The sequence below is a fragment of the Pan paniscus genome, chromosome 10 (assembly GCF_029289425.2).
Source record: "Pan paniscus chromosome 10, NHGRI_mPanPan1-v2.0_pri, whole genome shotgun sequence".
NCBI classification, from domain to species: Eukaryota; Metazoa; Chordata; class Mammalia; order Primates; family Hominidae; genus Pan; species Pan paniscus.
This window is the reverse complement of record NC_073259.2, coordinates 45,014,483-45,037,731: the sequence shown is the minus strand read 5'-3', so window position 1 is coordinate 45,037,731 and position 23,249 is coordinate 45,014,483. Positions and strand designations below refer to the sequence as shown.

At 45.2% G+C, this 23,249-nt stretch overlaps 1 long non-coding RNA gene across 2 annotated transcripts in view; it reads left to right on the top strand.

Annotated features, from left to right (window-relative positions):
- LOC129393510 (uncharacterized) overlaps positions 1-21,753 on the top strand; it is a 37,613-nt gene extending 15,860 nt beyond the window's left edge. For both annotated transcript variants that reach the window (XR_010108929.1, XR_010108928.1), the window contains one exon: positions 133-21,753. This is a non-coding gene — a long non-coding RNA (uncharacterized LOC129393510). The remainder of the gene's footprint in view (positions 1-132) is intronic.
- Positions 21,754-23,249: the final 1,496 nt, after the last annotated feature.

Here is a 23,249-nt window from a genome sequence, read left to right as displayed (position 1 = left end):
GAAATGTTAGTGGAAGTTGTTTGGTGGGGCTGCTGATAAAGTTTCTAAAACAGGATTGATAAGATTGATTGAGCTAGTGTCATTGGCCCTTTCTTTTTCTTTTTTTTCTTTTTTTTTTTTTTTTTTGCCTAGAACATGGACAAGATGGCTGGGGTCCTGTGGAGTTCTGGTAATCTTCTTATGATAATAAAGCAACCTTATGCCATATGATATGCTAAGGATGGAGGAAGATAGAGTCTAGGTGCCTGATGACAACATGGAGCTGTCAAGCCCTGCATTGCCTCCCCCTGGACGTCTCATTATGGGAGAAAATGAAGCAATTTGTTTAAGCCACACTGATCTTTTTTCCTATTTTTCTTTTTCTTTTGTTGAGTGTGTGTTTGTGTCTGTTATTTACAGCTGATTGTAAGTCATAACTGATGTGGTAGTGGGACTGTGTAAGTTTTGTCTTCTGATGTTTTTCTTTTTTTTTTCTTCTTCAGTGAAACAGGGATGGGGAGATCATTAGCTAAATGTAAGGATTGGGGAAGGAGTGTGGGAGGTTTGTGGAGAGAGAATGTGTGAAATGTGGGAAGTTTGTGGAGAGAGAATTTGTGAAATAGTTATCTCTGAATGGTAGAGTAAATTAAGTAGGGAGAGGTAGTAGGTCATTCAGACATCTGTGGTTGTAAATATAAAATGAGATCAGTCACCTGGGTTGTATTTTTCCCTAGTCAGGTTTACCTGCTCAGGAGAAGGTATAAACCTGATAGTGAATTGGGTTTAACCAGGATTTATATTTTGCTAAAGCCATTGTGTCACCATTTGTGAAACAGAAGAAGATACTGTAGAGTCACTAAGAAGACAGTTGACTGAATGGATTTATAAAAACATGTAGCGGGGCACAGCGGCTCACGCCTGTAATCCCAGCATTTTGGGAGGCCGAGGCGGGCAGATCACGAGGTGAGGAGATCGAGACCATCTTGGCTAACACGGTGAAACCCCCTCTCTACTAAAAAAAAAAAAAAAAATTAGCCAGGCGTGGTGGCAGGCGCCTGTAGTCCCGGCAGGCGCCTGTAGTCCCAGCTACTCAGAAGGCTGAGGCAGGAGAATGATGTGAACCCAGGAGGCGGAGCTTGCAGTGAGCCAAGATCACGCCACTGCACTACAGCCTGGGTGACAGAGCGAGACTCTGTCTCAAAAATAAATAAATAAAATAAATAAATAAAAATATATACAAACATGTAATTGCTGGCCAGGCATGGTGGCTCACGCCTGTAATCCTAGCACTTTGGGAGACTGAGGCGGTGGATTGCCTGAGCTCAGGAGTTTGAGACCAGCCTGGGCAACACGGTGAAACCCCATCTCTACTGAAATACAAAAAATTAGCCGGGCGTAGTGGCATGTGCCTTTAGTCCCAGCTACTTGGGAGGCTGAGGCAGGAGAATTGCTTGAACCTGGGAGGTGGAGGTTGCAGTGAGCCAAGATCGTGCCACTGCATTCCAGCCTGGGCAACAGAGTAAAACTCTGTCTCAAAAAAAGAAACAAACAAACAAAAAACATGTAATTAATAAAAGCAGTAGACTTGAAAGCAAAACTTTACACATATTTTTTGAATAGGTAAAATTCCCATGGTTCAAACATTGAAGAGGTAAAAAGATACACAGACATACCTTACTTTATTGCACTTCACTTTACTGAACTTGTTTTGTTTTGTTTTGTTTTTCTTTTGAGACAGTTTCGCTCTTGTTGCCCAGGCTGGAGTACAGTGGTGTGATCTCGGCTCACTGCAACCTCTGCCTCCTGGGTTCAATCTCTTCTCCTGCCTCAGCCTCCCAAGTAGCTGGGACTACAGGCACTTGCCACCACGCCCGGCTAATTTTTGTATTTTTGGTAGAGACAGTGTTTCACCACGTTGGCCAGGCTGGTCTCGAACTTCTGACCTCAAGTGATCGGCCTGCCTCGGCCTCCCAAAGTGCTGGGATTACAGGCTTAAGCCACCGTGCCCGGCCCTTTTTATTTTTTTTGAGACAGAGTTTCGCTCTTGTTGCCCAGGCTGGAGTGCAATGATGCAATCTTGGCTCACCGCAACCTCTGCCTCCCTGGTTCAAGGATTCTCCTGCCTCAGCCTCCCAAGTAGCTGGGATTACAGGTGTGAGCCACTGTGTCTGGCCCACTTTACTGAACTTCACAGATGATGAGAGTTTTCTCTTTTTTTTTTTTTTAAACGTATTGAAGGTTTATGGCAACCCTGCATCAAGCAGGTCTGTTAGCACCATTTTTCCAACAGCATTTGCTCACTTCATGTCTCTGTGTCACATTTTGGTAATTTTCATAATATATAAAAATTTTACATTACAGGCTGGGTGTAGTGGCTCACACCTGTAATCCTAGCACTTTGGGAGGCCAAGGCAGGCAGATCTCCTGAGGTCAGGAGCTCAAGACCAGCCTAGCCAACATGGCGAAACCCCATCTCTACTAAAAATACAAAATTAGCTGGGTGTGGTGACACACGCCTGTAATCCCAGCTACTTGGGAGTCTGAGGCAGGAGAATCGCTTGAACCCAGAAGGTGGAGGTTGCGGTGAGCCGAGATCGTGCCATTGCACTCCAGCCTGGGAGACAAAGTGACGTCTCAAAAAAAAAAAAAAAAGCTTTTTTATTATTATTGTATTTGTTATGGTGATCTGTGATTAGTAATCTTTGATGTTACTATTGTAATGGTTTTGGAGTGCCACAAACATAAGATCACGTGACAGTGACCTTAATATATAAATGTGTGTGTTGTGATTGTTCTACTGACCAGCCATTTCCCGTCTCCCTCTTCTTATGCCTCCCTGTTAAATTAGACATAACAACATTGAAATCAGACCAATTAATAACCCTACAGTGGTCTCTGAGAGAGGCTAACAGCTAATCCTCTTGTGCTAAACAGCCAAATTGTGAATGCAAAGGAAAAGTTCTCAAAGGAAATTAAAAGTGCTACTCCAGTGAACACATGAATGATAAGAAAGTGAAACAGTCCGGGTGTGGTGGCTCACGCCTGTAATCCCAGCACTTTGGGAGGCTGAGGCGGGTGGATCACCTGAGGTCAGGAGCTCAAGACCAGCCTAGCCAACATAGTGAAACCCTGTCTCTACTAAAAATACAAACATTAGCTGAGTGTGGTGGTGCACACTTGTAATCCCAGCCACTCGGGAAGCTAAGGCAAGAGAATCACTTGAACCCCGGAGGTGAATGTTGCAGTGAGCTGAGATTGTGCCACTGCACTCCAGCCTGGGTAACAGAGGGAGACTCTGTCTCAAAAAAAAAAAAAAGTGAAACAGCCTTATTGATGCTGATAGGGAGAAAGTTTTAGTAGTCTGGATAGAAGATCAAACCAGCCACAACATTCCCTTAAGCCAAAGCCTAATCCAGAGCAGGACCTCAGTTATCTTCAATTCTGTGAAGGCTGAGAGAGGTGAGGAAACTGCAGAAGAAAAGTTTGAAGCTAGCAGAGGTTGGCTCGTGAAGTTTAAGGAAAGAAGCTGTCTCCATAACATAAAAGTGCAAAGCGAAGCAATAAGTGCTGATGTAGAAGCTGCAGCAAGTGATCCAGAAGATCTAGCTAAGATCATTGATGAAGATGGCTATAAAAAACAACACATGTTTGGCCAGGCACTGTGCCTCATGTCTAATCCCAGCACTTTGGGAGGCTGAGGTGAGAGCATTGCTTGAGGCCAGCCTCAGCAACATAGCAAGGCAATTTTTTAATCTCTACAAAAATAAAAAAATTAGCCAGGTGTGATGGCATGCTCCTGTAGTCCTAGCTACCTGGCAGGCTGAGGTGAGTGGCTTCCTGAGCCCAGGATTTTGAGGCTGCAGTGAGCTATGATCATGCCACTGCATTCCAGCCTGGGCAACAGAACAAGAACCTGTCTCCAAAAGAAAGCAAATCAACAAAAAATGAGCAATAAAAAAAGATTTTCGATGTAGACAAAACAACCTCACATTGAAAGATGTCATCTGTGACTTTCATAGCTGGAAGGGACAAGTCAGTGCCTACCTTCAAAGCTTCAAAGAACAGCCTGAATCTGTCAGGGGCTAATGCAGCTGGTGATTTTAAGTTGAAGCCAATGCTCATTTACCATTCCAAAAATCCCAGGGCCCTAAAGTATCATGGTAAGTCTACTCTGCCCATGCTTTATAAATGGAATAACGACACCTGGATGACAGCATACCTATTTACAACATTGTTTACTGAGTATTTTCAGCCTGTTGTTGAGATGTACTTTTCAGAAATAAAGATTCTTTCAAAATGTTACTGCTCATTGACAATGCACCTGGTCACCCAGGAGCTCTGATGACATGTACAGGGAGGGAGATTAATGTTACTTTCATGACTGCTAACAGCATCCATTCTGTAGCCCGTGGATCTAAGAGTCATTTTTACTTTTTTTTTTTTTTTTTTTGAGACAGAGTCTTGCTCTGCCTCCCAGGCTGGAGTGCAATGGTGCGATCTCGGCTCATTGCAACCTCCGTCTCCCGGGTTCAAGCAATTCTTCTGCCTCAGCCTCCCAAGTAGCTGGGATTACAGGCACTGGCTAATTTTTTGTATTTTTAGCAGAGATGGGGTTTCGCTATGTTGGCTAGCCTGGTCTCAAACTCCTGACCTTAGGTGATCCACCCGCCTTGGCCTCCCAAAGTGCTGGGATTACAGGCGTGAGCCACCACACTCACATGGTGGTTTCTTGAGATGGAATGTACTCGGTGAAGATGCTTGAACATTATTGAAATGACAACAAAGGATTTTAAATATTTCATAAACTTAGTTGATAAAGCAACAACAGGGTTTGAGAGGATTGACTCCAATTTTGAAAGAAGTTCTACTGTGGGTAAAATGCTATCAAACAGCATCACATGCTACAGAGAAATCTTTCATGAAAGGAAGTCAATCACTGCAGCAGACATCACTGTTGGCTTTAAGAAACTGCAGGCCAGGTGCAGTGGCTCACGCCTGTAATCCTAGCACTTTGGGAGGCCAAGGTGGGTGGATCATCTGAGGTCAGGAGTTCGAGACCAGCCTGGCCAACATGGTGAAACCCTGTGTCTACTAAATACAAAAAATTAGCCAGGTGTGGTAGCACATGCCTGTAATCCCAGCTACTTGGGAGGCTGAGGCAGAAGAATTGCTTGAACCTGGGAGGCAGAGGCTGCAGTGAGCTGAGATTGCACCATTGCACTCTAGCCTGGGCAACAAGAGTGAAATTCCATCTCAAAAACAAAAAAGAAAAGAAGTTGTGGCTGGGTGCAGTGGCTTACACCTGTAATCCCAGCACTTTCAGCTACTTGGGAGGCTGAGGCAGGAGAATCGCTTGAACCTGGGAGGCGGAGATTGCAGCGAGCGGAGATCACACCATTACACTCCAGCCTGGGCGACAAGAGCGAGACTCCATTGCAAAAAAAAAAGAAAAAGAAAAAAGAAATTGCTCCAGCCACCTTAACCTTCAGCAATCACTACCCTGATCAGTCAGCAGCCATTAACATCAAGGCAAGATCCTCCACCAGCAAAAAGATTATAACTAGTTGAAGGCTCAGATGATCATTAGCATTTTTCAGCAATGAAGTTTTTTTGTTGTTTTGTTTGTTTTTGAGACAGGGTCTTGCTTTGTCATCCAGGCTGGAGTGTAGTGGGCAACAGGGCAAGACTCCATCCCAAAAAAAAAAAAGATGTGTCTAGTGTGAATAAGAACTTGAATATTTTACTTTATTAGATCGTAATTAATTTACAATTAAATAATACAAATATATACAAAATTAGCCGGGTATGGTGGTACATGCCTGTAGTCCCAGCTACTTGGGAGGCTGAGGTGGGGGAACCACTTGAACCCAGGAGGTGGAGGTTGCAGTGAGCCGAGATCATGTCGCTGCACTCCAGCCTGGCAACAGAGTGAGACTCCGTCTCAAAAAAAAAAAAAAAAAAAAAAAATTAGCCACATGTATATAGTAACTACCATGTTGCACAGATACTCAGGTCTTCTATACAAAGAAGAAAGGAAGGCTCAGTTGTCCTTGGATAAAATGAGAACTGGTGGAAAGGCACTTTGAAAGTAATGAAAACAGCCAGACACAGTGGCTCATGCCTGTAATCCCAGCACTTTGGGAAGCTGAGGCAGGAGGATCACTTGAGCCCATGAGGTCAAGTCTGCAGTGAGCCAAGATCAGGTCACTGTACCCCAACCTGGGTGTCAGAGCGAGACCTTGTCTCAAAAAAAAAAAAAAAGTAATGAAGACAAAGTGTCAATAATAACTAAAGATGATTAAGGAGAAGGGTTTTTTGTTTGTATTTTGAGCCAGAGTCTCGCTCTGTCACCCAGGCTGTAGTGCAATGGTGAGATCTTGGCTCACTGCAACCTCCACCTCCCGGGTTCAAGCGATTTTCCTGCCTCAGCCTTCTATGTTGCCAGGACTACAGGCATGCACCACCACGCCTGGCTAATTTTTGTATTTTTTAGTAGAGATGGGGTTTCGCCACGTTGGCCAGGCTGGTCTCAAACTCCTGATCTCAGGTGATCCAGCTGCCTCAGCCTCCCAAAGTGCTGGGATTATAGGCATGAGCCACCGCACGTGGCCCTCTCTACTTTTTTATATTTAATACTTTTCTTCCCCCTCTATCCCTCCCTTCCTGCCATCCTTTCTTTCTTTTTGTTTCTTTCCTTTCTCTCCCCACCACCCACCCCACTCTCTCTCTCTCTTTCTTCTCTTTTACTACAGGGTCTCCCTCTGTCCCCCAGGCTAGAGTGCAGTGGTGTGACCATAGCTCACTGTAGCCTCGATCTCCTGCACTCAAGCAGTCCTCCTGAGCAGCTGGGGCTACAAATGTGCATCACCATGCCCTAATTACTATTATTATTATTTTTTTTGTAGAGCTAGGGGTCTTGCTGTGTTGTCCAGGCTGGTCACAAATTCCTGGCCTCAGGCTACTGCCTTGGTCTCCCACAGTGCTGGAATTACAGGCATAAGGCATTGTGCCTGGCCAAGAGTTTTTAAAAATCTATTTGCATTACTTTTATAATTAGAATTAATGTTTAAAAAGTCAATCTAAAGTAAAATGGTGAATTAAGACTCATATAAGATATAGGAGTATTCATTTTTGCCCTTTGCTCACTGGTTTTTATTTTTAAACACCTTTATGGAGATTTAATTCAGATTCCATAAAATTTACCCTTTTAGGCTGGACGCGATGGCTCACACCTGTAATCCCAGCACTTTGGGAAGCCGAGGTGGGCAGATCACAAGGTCAGGAGTTTGAAACCAGCCTGGCCAACATGGTGAAACCCCATCTCTACTAAAAATACAAAAATTAGCTGGGTTTGGTGGCATATACCTGTAATCCCAGGTACTCAGGAGGTTGAGGCAGGAGAATTGCTTGAACCCAGGAGACAGAGGTTGCAGTGAGCCGCGATTGCACCACTGTACTCCAGCCTGAGTGACAGAGCAAGACTTCGTCTCGGGAAAGAAAAAGAAAATTTACAACTTTAAAGTGTACAGTTCAGTGGGTTTTTTTTTTTTTTAATTTTTTTCTGTAACCCAGGACAGTGCCAAAGTTCAGTAGTTTTTTTGTTTTTTGTTTGTTTATTTGAGACAGAAACTCGCTCTTGTTGCCCAGGCTGGAGTGCAATGGCGCAATCTTGGCTCACAGCAACCTCCACCTCCTGGATTCAAGAGAATCTCCTGCCTCAGCCTCCAAGTAGCTGGGATTACAGGCATGTGCCACCATGCCCAGCTAATTTTTGTATTTTTAGTAGAGATGGGGTTTCACCATGTTGGCCAGGCTGGTCTCAAACTCGACCTCATGTAATCCTCCCACCTCGGCCTCCCAAAGTGCTGGGTTTACAAGCGTGAGCCACCGTGCCCAGCCAAGTTTGTGATTTTTAACACATTTATAGAGTTGTGCTACCATCATCACACTCTAATTCCAGAACATTTTTTATCATCCCTAAAGAAACTCATTGCCCAGGCTGGAGTGCAGTGGAGTGATCTTGGCTCATTGCAACCTCGGCTTCCCAGTTCAAGCGATTATCGTACCTCAGCCTCCTGAGTAGTTGGGACTATAGATGCGTGCCACCATGCCCAGCTAATTTTTGTATTTTTAGTAGAGATGGCGTTTCCGCATGTTGGCCAGGCTGGTCTCGAACTCCTGGCCTCAAGTTATCTGCCCGCCTCAGCCTCCCAAAGTGCTGGGATTACAGGTGTGAGCCATCATGCCCAACCCTGAGATGGCTTCTGAGGGGCTTGATATGGAGGGAGAGGGCCTAAGTAGCTTCAGAATGAAAAGAACAAGCCAGGATTAGAGGGTTGGAACTTTCAGCCCCATCCCCCAAGACCTCCAGGGAAGGGAGTGGTGACTGGAGATTGAGTTTGATCACCAAAAGGTCAAGCCTTAATTATGCTTATGTAGTGAAAACTCCGGCCAGGCACGGTGGCTCACGCCTGTAGTCCCAGCACTTTGGGAGGCCAGGACAACGGATCACCTGAGGTCAGGAGTTCGAGACCAGCCTGGCCAACATGGTGAAACCCCGTCTCTACTAAAAATACAAAAATTAGCCGGGTGTGGTGGCAGGCGCCTGTAATCCCAGCTAGTTGGGAGGCTGAGGCAGGAGAATCGCTTGAACCCGGGAAGCAGAGGTTGCAGTGAGCTGAGATCTTGTCCCCCAGACTGGGGGACAAGAGTGAGACTTCGCTCAAAAAAAAAGAAAAAAGAAAACTCCATGAAACCCCCTAAATAATAGGGTATGGAAAGCTTCATAGTTGGTGAAAAAATTGGTGTTAGGAGGGTGCCAACCAGGAGAAGGCATGGAAACTCTATATCTTCCTCCACCTTCTACCCCCACCCAGGGCATACTTTTCTCGGTGCATCTCTTCCACTTAGCTGTTCCTGAGTTGTATCCTTTACGATGCATTGCTAAATGTAAGTAAAGTGTTTTCCTATATTCTGTGAATTATTCTAACGAATTATTAAACCTGAGGGAGATTGGCGGGTATTCTCGAATTTACAACTGTTCGGTGGCAAACCTGGCACTTAAAATGGGAGCAATTTTAGGGAACTGAGCCAAGAGAATTGAATTTAATTGTTTGACACCCAATTCCTGTTAGAGAATTGGAGAATTGGTGTTTGGTGTCAGAAAAAAACCTTACAGAATAGTTATGTATGGTATAGTACAACCTTGACATAATTAACTTCATCTTAGAAAAAGACTCCATTTTATATTTATTTATTTTTATTTTTATTTATTTATATTTTTTGAGACAGAGTCTCGCTCTGTCGCCCAGGCTGGAGTGCAATGGCGTGATCTCAGCTCGCTGCAACCTCCACCTCTCAGGTTCAAGCAGTTCTCCTGCCTTAGCCTCTTGAGTAGCTGGGATTACAGCATGCCACCATGCCTGGCTAATTTTTGTATTTTTAGTAGAGATGGGGTTTCACCATGTTGGTCAGGCGGTTTCAAACTCCTGACCTTGTGATCTGCCCGCCTGGACCTCCCAAGGTCCTGGGATTACAGGCAGAAGCCACTGTACCTGGCCATTTATTTTTATTTATTTTTTTGAGACGGAGTTTCACTCTTGTCACCCAGACTGGAGTGCAATAGTGTGATCTTGGCTCACTGCAACCTCCACCTCCTGGGTTCAAGCAATTCTCCTGTCTTAGCCTGTTGAGTAGCTGGGATTACAGCACACCACCATGCCTGGCTAATTTTTGTATTTTTAGTAGAGATGGGGTTTCACCATGTTGGTCAGGCTGGTCTCAAACTGCTGACCTCGTGATCTGCCTACCTCAGCCTCCCAAAGGCCTGGGATTACAGGCATGAGCCACTGCACCTGGCCATTTATTTTTTATTTTTATTTTTTTGAGACAGAGTTTCACTCTTGTCACCCAGGCTGGAGTGCAATGGCGCGATCTCGGCTCTCTGCAACCTCCGCCTCCCGGGTTCAAGCAATTCTCCTGCCTCAGCCTCCTGAGTAGCTGGGATTATAGGTGCCCGCCACGACAGCTGGCTAATTTTTTTTTTTTTTTTTTTTGTATTTTTAGTAGAGATGGGGTTTCACCATGTTGGCCTGGCTGGTCTCAAACTCCTGACCTCAGGTGATCCACCCGCCTCAGCCTCCCAAAATGCTGGGATTATAGGCATGAGCCACCGCGCCCAGTCTCCATTTTATATTTCATAGGGAACTTTGTCAACAAGGATAAGATGCTTTGCTTAATAAACAAAGTTTTTTAAAAGATGCATCCAACCAGTTAAGGACACAAGCATGCTCTTCCACTATCAGTTCTCACTAGAAGATTCTGTGACTATAAAAGATGAGGCCGGCCGGGCGCGGTGGCTCACGCCTGTAATCCCAGCACTTTGGGAGGCCAAGGCGGGCGGATCACCTGAGGTCAGTAGTTTGAGACCAGCCTGGCCAACATGGTGAAACCCTGTCTCTACTAAAAATACAAAAAATTAGGCGGGCGTGGTGGCAAGTGCCTGTAATCCCAGCTACTCGGGAAGCTGAGGCAGGAGAATCGCTTGAACCAGGGAGGCAGAGGTTGCAGTGAGCTGAGATTGCACCGCTGCACTCCAGCCTGGCAACAGAGCGAGACTCCGTCTCAAAAAAAAAAAAAAAAAAAAATGAGGCCAGCTGGGTGCGGTGGCTCACGCCTGTAATCCCAGCACTTTGGGAGACCAAGGCGGGCGGACCACCTGAGGTTAGGAGTTCGAGACCAGCCTGGCCAACATGGTGAAACCCTGTCTCTACTCAAAATCCAAAAAATTAGCCGGGCGTGGTGGCGGGCGCCAGTAATCCCAGCAACTTGGGAGGCTGAGGCAGAAGAATCGCTTGAACCCGGGAGGCAGAGGTTGCAGTGAGCCGAGATTGCGCCTTTGCACTCCAACCTGGGCAACAAGAGCAAAACTCCGTCTCAAAAAAAAAAGATGAGGCCTTCAGCAGCTCAAAATGGTCATCTTAACTGACACCGTCTTGCAGTCAGTCACTCGTGATAAGAACTTGCCATCTGCCTCCGAAGGCTCTGCCACATCAAAGACTCTTCCTCGCAAGACTGGCAGACCAACTGGCCCAAAACAGAACTCCTTTTCTTCTTTGTTCTGCCTGGATTGGTTCTTTAACCCTTTCTCCTATCTCTTTCTCCTCTTGATGTTAAATGTTACTTTGTCATGGAATGTTTAACTTGTAACATTTATATATTGATTAATTATACTATTATTTATGGTTTACAATATTGACTGGCTTGCGTGCCCACAGCTCTGACTACTGAGTGAACAGGAAGTACTGTTAGCTGTGGAAGGTATACAGATCATCAGCAGTAAATCCATACAGGCCTGAAGCAACCTCAATTCTTGCTTCCTCAGAAGAAAGAATTCCACTGAGGGGCATAAGGCAGAAGGAGAAACCGAGGCAAGTTTTAAAGCAGGAGTAAAAGTTTATTAAAAAGCTTTACACCAGGAACAAAAGGAAGGAAAGAACACTTGGAAGAGACCCAAGTGGGCAACTTGAAGGAGAAGTGCCCCATTTCACCTTGGACCTAGGATTATTTATTTATTTATTTAATGAGACAGGGTCTCACTCTGTCGCCCAGACTGGACGGCAGTGGAGTGATCTCAGCTCACTGCAACCTCTGCCTCCCAGGCTCCAGCGATTCTCCTGCCTCAGCGTTGCGAGTAGCTGGGATTACAGGGCGCACACCACTACCACCCAGCTAATTTTTGTATTTTTATTTTATTTATTTATTTATTTTTGAGACAGAGTCTCGCTCTGTTGCCCAGGCTGGAGTGCAATAGCACAATCTTGGCTCACTGCAAGCTCTGCCTCTGGGGTTCATGCCATTCTCCTGCCTCAGCCTCCCAAGTAGCTGGGAGTACAGGCACCCGCCACCACCCTTGGCTAATTTTTTTTTGTATTTTTAGTAGAGATGAGGTTTCACCGTGTTAGCCAGGATGGTCTTGATCTCCTGACCTCATGATCCGCCTGCCTCAGCCTTGCAAAGTGCTGGGATTACAGGTGTGAGCCACTGTGCTCGGGCTAATTTTTGTATTTTTTTTTGAGATGGAGTCTTGCTCTGTTGCCCAGGCTGGAGTGCAGTGGCGCGATCTTGGCTCACTGCAAGCTCCGTCTCCCGGGTTCACACCATTCTCCTGCCTCAGCCTCCTGAGTAGCTGGGACTACAGGCACCTGCCACCACGCCTGGCTAATTTTTTGTATTTTTAGTAGAGACGGGGTTTCACCATGTTAGCCAGGATGGTCTCCATCTCCTGACCTCGTGATCCGCCCACCTCAGCCTCCCAAAGTGTTAGGATTACAGGCGTGAGCCACCATGCCCAGCCCTAATTTTTGTATTTTTAATAGAGACAAGGCTTCACCATGTTGGCCGGGCTGGTCTTGAACTCCTGACCTCAAATGATCCACCCTCCTTGGCCTCCCAAAGTGCTGGGATTATAGGCATGAGCCACTGGGCCCGGTCCAGACCTTGGATTTCATATGCTGGTCTACTTCTAGTATTTTGTGCCCCTTTCCCTTCATTCTTGCCTTAGGGTGAGCTGCCCACATGCACAGTGGCCTACTAACGTCTGGCAGGTGAGCATGCGCAGTGTGTTTACTGGAGTTGTAAACATATTCACCTGAGGTTTTCTTCCCTTTTCTGGTGGAATGCCCTGGAAGGTCATATGCCTCCATTTTGCCTCTTAATGTGCATGCTCGAGCCCACTCGCCCAGTTCCTTAGATCTTACGGAAGCTGCTGATTACCAATTTCAGGTGTTTATCTGTTGGGAAACTGCCTCTCCCTGGTACTGGCTGTGACCAATTATTTTAGATAGGTAGTGTGACAACTGCCTGACCATTGGTCACCTGACATTCCTGGTGGGTGCAGGGAGCCCTCTCCTGCCCTGCTCTTGCCTGTCTAACTACCTACTGTAACAGTACTAAGGAGATTGCCTCCTTGGGAACTCCGTGTAGTTCCTGGCTTTTGTGATTGCAATAGCATCAGTAAAAGCCTGACACTGTGGAAAGACACAAACATGCAAGGACCTGCTTATCTCTAACCTTGCATCACTCACTGAGGCAGGAGAATAGGGCCTAGAGGCAGGGAACCTGAGGACTTCCTAGAACTAAATCAAATGAAAATGAAAACACTTCAGCTATGACAAAAAATATCCTCCTCATTTACATAGGGCGTACACCAAGTAACCAATGGGAACCTCTAGAGGGGATGTAAACCCCAGAAAATTCTTTTTTCTTCCTTTCTTTCTTTCTTTTTTTTTTTTTTTTTTTTGAGACAGAGTCTCACTCTGACACCCAGGCTGGAGTGCAATGGTGCGATCTCAGTTCACTGCACCCTCCACCTCCTGGGTTCAAGAGATTCTCCTGCCTCAGCCTCCTGAGTAGCCGGGGTTACAGGCACCCACCATGGGCCATGCCTGGCTAATTTTTGTATTTTTTAGTAGAGACAGGGTTTCTCTGTGTTGGTGAGGCTGGGCTTGAATTCCCAACCTCAGGTGATCTGCCCGCCTTGGCCTCCCAAAGTGCTGGGATTACAGGCGTGAGCCACCACACCCTAAACCCAGGAAAATTCTGTAACTGAGCTCTTGAGCCCCTATGTTTGGCCTGCTCCCACCCTGTGGAGTGTACTTTCATTTTCAACAAATCTCTGCTTTTGTTGCTTCATTCTTTCCTTACTTTGTACATTTTGTCCAAATCTTTGTTTAAGACATCAGGGACCTGGACACCCTCCACTGATAACATCATGACATGTATGCAAAAATTGTCTGCAAAATTTACATATAAACGATTAGAATTTAAGAGTTCCCAAAACCCCCTTTAGACAGGGTTTCACCACGTTGGCAAGGCTGGTCTTGAACTCCTGACCTCAGGTGATCCGCCCACCTTGGCTTCCCAAAGTGCTGGGATTACAGGTGTAAGCCACCATACCTGGCAGGGAACTTCATTATTTAAAGGGGAAAGAGCAAGCAGGAGGGGGGAAAACGGGAGGTAGGGTAGGTAGTGAGGCGAATCGTTACATTCTTGTGAGGCTCTGATTAGCCTCAGTAAATTGACATTTTACATGTGAAAAGGGGAAGTAGAGGAAATGAGGATATGGTACAGGATTGTGAAATTACAGCTATCTGGTAACAAAAGGAATGCAGTAATTCAGCTCTCAAGCTTAATGTCCCTTTGGCATAGTGAGTTTGGGGTCCCAAGATTCTACTTTCTTTCACACTAACACCAACAACAATAACAACAAAAGAACAAGACATCTGCAAGAAAATAGTATCTTTATTGAGAGATATTACAAAGATACTATGATTAATGTACTGAGAGATATATCACGTATTATTTGGAGGTATCAGATTACAAAGATGCTAATTCTTAAATTGCCCTATAAATTAAGTGCACTGGGAAGGTGGAGTAGACATACTTCCCAAATTCCTCCCACTAAATACAACTAAAAACCCTGGACATTATATATAAAACAAACATAAGAAGACTGAAAGAAAAGCCGGGCATGATGGTTCATGCCTGTAATCCCAGCACTTTGAAAGGCTGAGGCAGGTGGATCTCTTGAGGTCAGTAGTTAAAGACTAGCCTGGCCAATATGGTGAAACCCCATCTCTACTAAAAATACAAAATTAGCCATACATGGTGGCGTGTGCCTGTAATTCCAGCTACTCGGGAGGCTGAGGTAGAATTGCTTGAACCCAGGAGGTGGAGGTTGCAGCGAGCCAAGATCGCACCACTGCACTCCAGCCTGGGCAAAAGAGTGAGACTCTGTCTCAAAAAGAAAAAAAAAAAAGACTGAAAGATGGAGAGAAGGCAGCAGACAAGCTAGGGATCTTGGGGGTCCAAGGAACAACATAGTGATGAGTTTCCTGGGTTTTCTTCCTACCTTACATCTCGAAGCCTTGGAACTGAAGAAGCTGACAATCCAAAAATGCCGAAGGGTGAGACAAAAAACGAAAACCTTCTCTCGCTAGCCAAAGAACCAGGAAAGGGACAATCTAGCAAGACAGCAAACTTTATATAACAACTCCTGTACTCCAGCCAAGTGCTACAGAAAGAACTGTGATCCTACCCCTACCTGTATCACCAAGACTGAGTGGGGAGCCTAGACTTCCACCCTTGCTAGGCTGTAACAAGGTGCTCCAAAGGATAGTCTTTTCTACAAATGGTGCTGGGACAACTGGATATTCACATGCAAAGGAATGTAGTTGGACTCTGCTGTGTGAATAGTGTCACCCTATCCAACATTCATTGTCCACTTACAACCTCAGAATGTGGTCCTCTTTAGAAATAGAATCTTTGCAAATGTAGTTAGTTAAGATGGGGAATTACTGGATTAGAGTGGGCCCTAAATCTAATGACTGTCCTTATAAGAAGGCCATGTGAAGACACAGAAACATAGTGAGAATGCCCGGTAGCAACACAGGCAGAAATTGTAGTGGTGTCTACAAGGTAAGTAAGGAATGCCAAGGATTGTCATCACCAGCAGAAGCTAGAAGAGAGGCATGGGACAGATTCTCCCTCAGAGCCTCTGGTAGGAACCAAACTTGCCAACTTGCCTTGATTTCAAACTTCTAGCCTACAGAACTATGAGGCAATACATTTCTTTTGTTTTAAGCCACTCAGTTTGTGGTTTAAAAGCAGCTCTAAGAAACTAATACAGACTCCTACCTCACACCATACACAAAAATTAAAATGGATCAAAGACCTAAATATAAGAGCTAAAACTATAAAACTCAGAAGAAGAAAACAGAGATAAATCTTTATTACTTTTGATTAGGTAATGCTTTCTTAGATATGACACCAAAAGCACAAGCAACAAAAGAAAAAAAATGGTAAGTCAGACTTTTTTTTTGAGATGGAGTTTAGCTCTTGTTGCCCAGGCTGGAGTGCAGTGTTGCGATCTTGGCTCACTGCAACCTCCACCTCCTGGGTTCAAGCAGTTCTCCTGCCTCAGCCTCCCGAGTAGCTGAGATTACAGGTGTGCCACCGTGCCCAGCTAATTTTTTTTTTTTTCTTGAAACGCAGTCTTGCTTTTTCGCCCAGGCTGGAGTGCAATGATGTGATCATGGCTCACTGCAACCTCTGCCTCCCGGGTTCAAGCGATTCTCCTGCCTCAGCCTCCTGAGTAGCTGGGATTACAGGTGGCCACCACCATGCCACAAGGCCCAGCCTAACTTTTTATTTATTTTACTGTTCTTTTTCTTACCTCTTAAATGAGTATTAGTTCTTTTTTATGTATATTTTTTCCTATTCATTGTCAATATTCAATATAAACTTAATTCTTTAATGTCTAGCCTTTCCATATTCCTTTTTTTTTTTTTTTTTTTGAGATGGAGTTTCGCTCTGTTGCCCAGGCTGAAGTGCAGTGGCGTGATCTCAGTTCACTGCAAGCTCCGCCTCCCGGGTTCACGCCATTCTCCTGCCTCAGCCTCCCAAGTAGCTGGGACTACAGGTGCCCGCCACCATGCCTGGCTGATTTTGTTTTTGTATTTTCAGTACAGATGGAGTTTCACCTTGTTAGCCAAGATGGTCTCGATCTCCTGACCTCATGATCCGCCTGCCACGGCCTCCCAAAGTGCTGGGATTACAGGCATGAGCCACCACGCCCGGCCAGCCTTTCCGTATTCTACTTTTTTATTTGTTTGTTTTTTAGAGACACTGTCTCAATCTGTGGCCCAGGCTGGATTGCAATGGGGCAAACAAAGCTCACTACAGCCTCAAATTCCTGGGCTCAAGTGATCCTCTCACCTGAGCCTCCTCAGTACCTGGGACTACAAGTGTGTGCCACCACACCAAGCGAATTATTTTTTGTAGAGATAGAGTCTCCCTGCGTTGCCCAGGCTGGTCTCTAACTCCTGCACTCAACTGATCATCCTCCCTCTGCCTCCATAAGTGCTGGGATTATAGACGTGAGCCACTTTGCCCAGTCTGTGAGGTTTAGTTGGAGCCTCAACTTTTTGATGAGGCAGGCCTCTTATTATAACTTGGGGTGGGCCCTGGACTTTACCTAGCACCTAGGCTGGGCGTGGTGGCTCACATCTGTCATCCCAGCACCTTAGGAGGCCGAGGCAGGAGGATCGCTTAAACCCAAGAGTTCGAGACCAGCCTGGGCATCAAAACGAGAACCTGTCTTTACAAAAAAAATTTTTTTAATTAGCCAGTTGTGATGGTGCTCAGCTACTTGGGAGGTTGAGGCAGGAGGGTCACTTTAACACAAGAGGTCAAGTCTGTAGTAAGCTGTGATCGTGCCACTGCACTCCAGCCTGGGTGAAAGAGTGAGACCCTGTCTCAAAATAAATAAACAAACAAATAAAATACCCCAGCACCTATAAGGTTGTAGAGAAAATGGCATTAGTGTTCCACTCCCTTCTGGTTTAAAGGTTCCTTACTATCTTGTCACCTTTTTAATGCTTTTAAGAAAATTATTTTATCTAGCAATTTTAATTTTTATTGGAAGGCATATCAAGATATCTGGCCCACCATATTATTCAAAACCCAGAATTCTGTCATTTTTTAAAAACAGATGATGGTAAGCATCAAGTTACTGTGTGTTTAGATTACATTAGATGTAACAGAATGGTGTAAGTTTTACTGTAAAACATCAATATTTACAACATGCTTCTTTTGGGGGACGGGGGAGATAGGGTCTTGCTCTGTTGCCCAGGCTTAAGTGCAGTAATTCAATCATGGCTCACTTCAGTCTTGACCTTCTGGGTTTAAGCAATCCTCCTACCTCAGTCTCCTGAGTAACTGGGACTACAGATGCATGCCACCATGCCCAGCTAATTTTAAATTTTTTTGTAGATACGGGGTCTTGCTGTGTTGCCCAGGCTGGTCTCAAACTCCTGGGCTCAAGTAATCCTACCACCTTGACCTCACAAAGTGCTGGGATTACAGGTGGGAGCCACCATGCCTGGCCACAATATGCTTAAAATTACATTATTTTACACTACGTATGTATATATCTCCACACATGTACATATATGTGTGTGTATATATATATATGTATATATATATACACACACATATATATCCTGGGCTCAAGAGGTCCTCCCACCTCAGCCTCCTGAGTAGCTGGGAAGACAGGCAAAGCTACTTGTTTTCTTACATTTTGTAGAGATGTAGTCTCAGCTGGTCTTCAACTCCTGGCCTCAAGTGATCCTCCTGCCTCAGCTTTTACCGTATTTAAACTTAACTTGAAGAATTTTAGATATCAACTTAAAAATGACTGGAGTTACATAGTTTAATTTCTTTTTTTTAGGTGATAAGCAAAAATGTAAAGAACACTGATACAGAGAAATGGTCACATAGCCCGGACATGGTGGCTCATGCCTGTAATCCCAGCACTTTGGGAGGCCAAGGCAGGTGAATCACTTGTGGTCAGGAGTTTGAGACCAGCTTGGCCAACATGGTGAAAACCTGTTTCTACTAAAAGTACAAAAATTAGCCAGGCATGGTGGCAGGCACCTACAGGTGCCAGCTACTCGGGAGGCTGAGGCAGAATTGCTTTAACCTGGGAGGCAGAGGCTGCAGTGAGCCGAGGTTGAGCCACTGTACTCCAGCTTGGGCCACAGAGTGAGACTCCATCTAAAAAAAAAAAAAGAGAGATATGGTCACATAATCCAATTTCATAAGAAAATATGTACACTCAGCTGGGTGCAGTGGCTCACACCTGCAATCCCAGCACTATGGGAGGCCGAGGTGGGTGGATCACGAGGTCAGGAGATCGAGACCATCCTGGCTAACACAGCGAAACCCCGTCTCTATTAAAAATACAAAAAAAATAGCCAGGCGTGTTGGCGGACACCTGTAGCCCCAACTACTCGGGAGGCTGAGGCAGGAGAATGGCATGAACCCGGAAGGTGGAGCTTGCAGTGAGCCGAGATGGCGCCACTGCACTCCAGCCTGGGCGACAGAGCGAAACTCGATCTCAAAAAAAAAAAAAAAGAAAAGATGTACACTCATCTAGTCTCATGACTTTAAATATCTATATACTGGTAGCTCCCAAATTTGTATCTTCTACCCAGGCCTATTTTCTGAAACACATATCCACATGCCTACTCTACATCTCTGATTGGATGCCTAGTAGGCATCCTAAATTTATCATGTCCAAAACAGAACTCTTGAATTCTACTCCACTCCAGTCCACACACTCACATACAAACCGCTCCTTTCTTCTCCCAGGATTCTCCATCTGAGTAAATGTTACCTTTATTCACCCAGTTGCTTAGCCCAAAGACCTCTGAGTTATCCTTGACTTCTCTCTCTCACTCTCTTGCTCTAATATTTATCATCTAACGCATCAGCAAATCCTGTCAGCTCTACTTAACAAAACATAACCTGAATGTCTGCCATCTTTCTCTCAGACACTAAAATAATCTACTTCTTACTGCTTTCCCTGTTCTATTCTTGCTGTCTCTTTTTAAAAGTGATCCTTTTTTTTTTTTTTGAGACCGGAGTTTCGCTCTTGATGCCCAGGTTGGAGTACAATGGCGTGATCTCCAGCTCACTGCAACCTCTGCCTCCCGGGTTCAAGCGATTCTCCTGCCTCAGCCTCCTGAGTAACTGGGATTACAGGTGCATGCCACCACGCCTGGCTTATTTTTGTATATATTTTTAGTTTTATTTTTTTTTGAGATGAAGTCTCACTCTGTTGCCCAAGCTGGAGTGCAGTGGCACAATCTCAGCTCACTGCAACCTATACCTCCCGGGTTCAAGTGATTCTTCTGCCTCAGCCTCCCGAGTAGCTGGGACTACAGGCGCGCACCACCATGCCCAGCTAATTTTTGTATTTTTAGTAGAGACAGGGTTTCACTATGTTGACCAGGCTTGTCTTGAACTCCTGACCTTGTGATCTGCCCACCTCGGCCTCCCAAAGTGCTGGGAATACAGGTGTGAGCCGCTGCACCCAGCCTATTTTTGTATTTTTAATAGAGATGAGGTTTCACCGTATTGTCCAGACTGGTCTCGAGGTCCTGACCTCAGGTGATCTGCCCGCCTTGGCCTCCCAAAGTGCTGGGATTACAGGCGTGAGCCACCACGCCCAGCCTAGAAGTAAATCTTAATGATGCTGAGTTAGGCAAAGGCTTCTTAGGTATGACACCAAAAGCATAAGTAACAAAAGAAAAAATAGATACATTTGACTTCATCACAATTAAAAACTTCTTTGCTTCAAAAGACACACTATCAAGAAAGTAAAAAGACAACCCACAAAATGAAGAAAATATTTGCAAATCATATATCTGTAGTGTTATATATTGGTTTTCATCCATGGTTCTTGGCTCATAACTTCCATATCCCTCTTTACAGTCTTTTGTTAGAATGTTGGGTGTGTTGAGCCTCAGGGCAGGCATCTAATGTTCTCCTGCCCTCTGTTCATGCTAATCTTCCCCGACCTTTTTTTCTTTCTTTCTTTTTTATTTTAAGATAGGGTCTCACTCTGTCATCCAGGCTGGAGTGCAGTGTTGTGATCTCGGCTCACTGCAACCTCTGGCTCCTGGATTCAAGCAATTCTCCTGCCTTAGCCTCCCGAGTAGCTGGGATTACAGGCACGCGCCACCACGCCTGGCTAATTTTGTATGTGTTTTTTTAATTAGAGATGGGGGTTTCACTGTGTTGGCCAGGCTGGTCTCGAACTCCTGGCCTCAGGTGATCTGCCCACCTCAGTCTCCCAAAGTGTTGGGATTACAGGCGTGAGCCACCAGGTCCAGCCTAATCTTTCCTGACCTTTCTGATTGTAGGTCTTAATACCCTCCCATGAGAGTGTCCCACCCTATAACCTGGGAGAAGGAATGCTGATGTCTTTAAGCGTCTGTAAAAACCCAAGATGACAGGGCTCAGTGAGCTTCCAGACAGCTGAACACATGGAGGTTACTGGAGGGTGGTGCGCCCAGGGAGGGAATGGAAGCTCCACACCCCTTCCCCCATACCTCACCCTACCTATTCTTTTTATCGGTATCCTTTGCAATATCTTTTATAATAAACTGGTAAATGTGTCTCCCTGAGTGTTGTGAGCTGCTCCAGCAAACTAATCGAACCCAAAGAAGGGGTCATGGGAGCGTCAACTTGAAACCAGTCGGTCAGAAGTCCCGGGGGCTGAACTTGTGACTGGTGTGTGTGGGGTTAGAGTGGGGGGCTGGGGCAGTCTTGGGGACTGAACCCTCAACCTGTGGGATCTGACACTATCTCTGAGTGATAATATAGGAACTGAATTAGAGGACACCCAGCTGGTATCTGCTACTTGGTGTGTGGAGAAATCCTCCACACATTTGGTCACAGAAGTTGTCTTCTGTTTGATGATTGTTGTGGTTTGAGAGTAGAGGAAAAACAGTTTGAAGAGAATTTTTCTCTATACATATATAAGATACTTGTATCTAGAACATATAAAGAACTCTTACAACTCAATAATAAAAAGACAAATAATAAAATTTTAGGCTGGGTGCAGTGGTTCACGTCTGTAATCCTAGCACTTGGGAGGCTGAGGCAGGAGGATCACTTGAGCCCAGGAGTTTGAGGCCATCCTGGGCAACATAGTGAAACTCCATCTCTTTTTTTTTTTTGAGACAGAGTCTCACTCTGTCACCCAGGCTGGAGTGCAGTGGTGCAATCTCAGCTCACTGCAACCTGCAACTTCCCTGTCCTGGGCTCAAGAAATTCTCGTGCCTCAGCCTCCCGAGTAGCTGGGATTACTGGTGCACGCTGCTACACCCAGCTAATTTTTGTATTTTAGTAGAGACTGGAGTTTCACCATATTGGCCAGGCTGGTCTCGAACTCCTGACCTCAGGTGATCTGCCCGCCTCGGGGTCTCAAAATGCTGGGATTACAGACATGAGCCACCACGCCTGGCCAAGACCCCATCTCTATTTAAAAAATAAAATAAAAATTTTAAATGGGCAAAGGATCTAAATGTAGACTTCTCCAAAGAAGATACCCAAATGGCCAATAAGCACATGAGAAGGTACTCAAGTCTTTAGCCATCAGGAAATGCAAATCAAAACCCCAGTGAGATACCACTTCACACCCACTAGGATGGCTATAATAAAAGAAGACAGAAAATAACAAGTCTTAGTAAGGATGTGGAAAAATTGGACCTTCTTACACTACTAGTAGGAATGTAAATGATATAACCACTTGGGAAAATATCTTGGCAGTTCCATGAAATACTAAACAGAGCTATAGTAAGACCCAGCAATTCCACTTCTAGGTGTATACTCAAGAGAAATGAAAATATATGACTGCACAAAAACGTGTACACAAAAGTTAACAGCAGTATTATTCATAATAGCCAAAAAATGTAAACAACCCATCAATTAATAAAGAAAATGTATATCCCTATAATGGAATATTATTTGGCAATAAGAAGAAGTACTGGCCAGGCACAGTGGCTCACACCTATAATCCTAGCACTTTGGGAGGCGGAGGCAGGTGGATCACGAGGTCAGGAGTTTGAGACCAGCCTGGCCAATATGGTGAAAGGCAGTCTACTAAAAATACAAAAGTTAGCCTGGCATGGTAGCGCATGCCTGTAGTCCCAGCTATTCAGGTGGCTGAGGCAGAAGAATTGCTTGAACCCAGGAGGCGGAGGTTGCAGCGAGCCAAGATTCCGCCACTACACTCCAGCCTGGGTGACAGAGCAAGACTCCGTTCCACACCCCGCTCCCCCAAAAAAGAAAGGAAGTACTGATACATTCTACAATATAGATGAACCTTGAAAACATTGTGCTCGGCCTGGCACAGTGGCCCCTGTAATCCTAGCACTATGGGAAGCCGAGGCAGGCAGATCACCTGAGGTCAGGAGTTCTAGACCAGCCTGGCCAATATGGTGAAACTCCATCTCTACGAAAAATACAAAAATTAGCTGGGCATGGTGGCACGTCCCTGTAATCCCAGCTCCTTGGGAGGCTGAGGTTGGAGAATTGCTTGAACCTCGGAGGCAGAGGTTGCAGTGAGCTGAGATCATGCAATTGCACTCCAGCCTTGGTGACAGAGCAAGACTCCATCTCAAAAAAAAAAAAAAAGAAAACTTTGTGTTAAGATAACGAAGCCCTATATTACGTGATTCTATTTGTATAAAATGTCTGGAATAGGCAAATTCGTAGGGACAGAAAGTAGATTACTGTGTTTGCCATGAGCTAGTACAAGGAAGGAGATAATGGGGAGTGACTGCTGATGAGTGCACAGTTTGAGCTTTTGATGAATGACAAAATTAAATTCTGGAATTAGTGAACAGACAAATATAAAA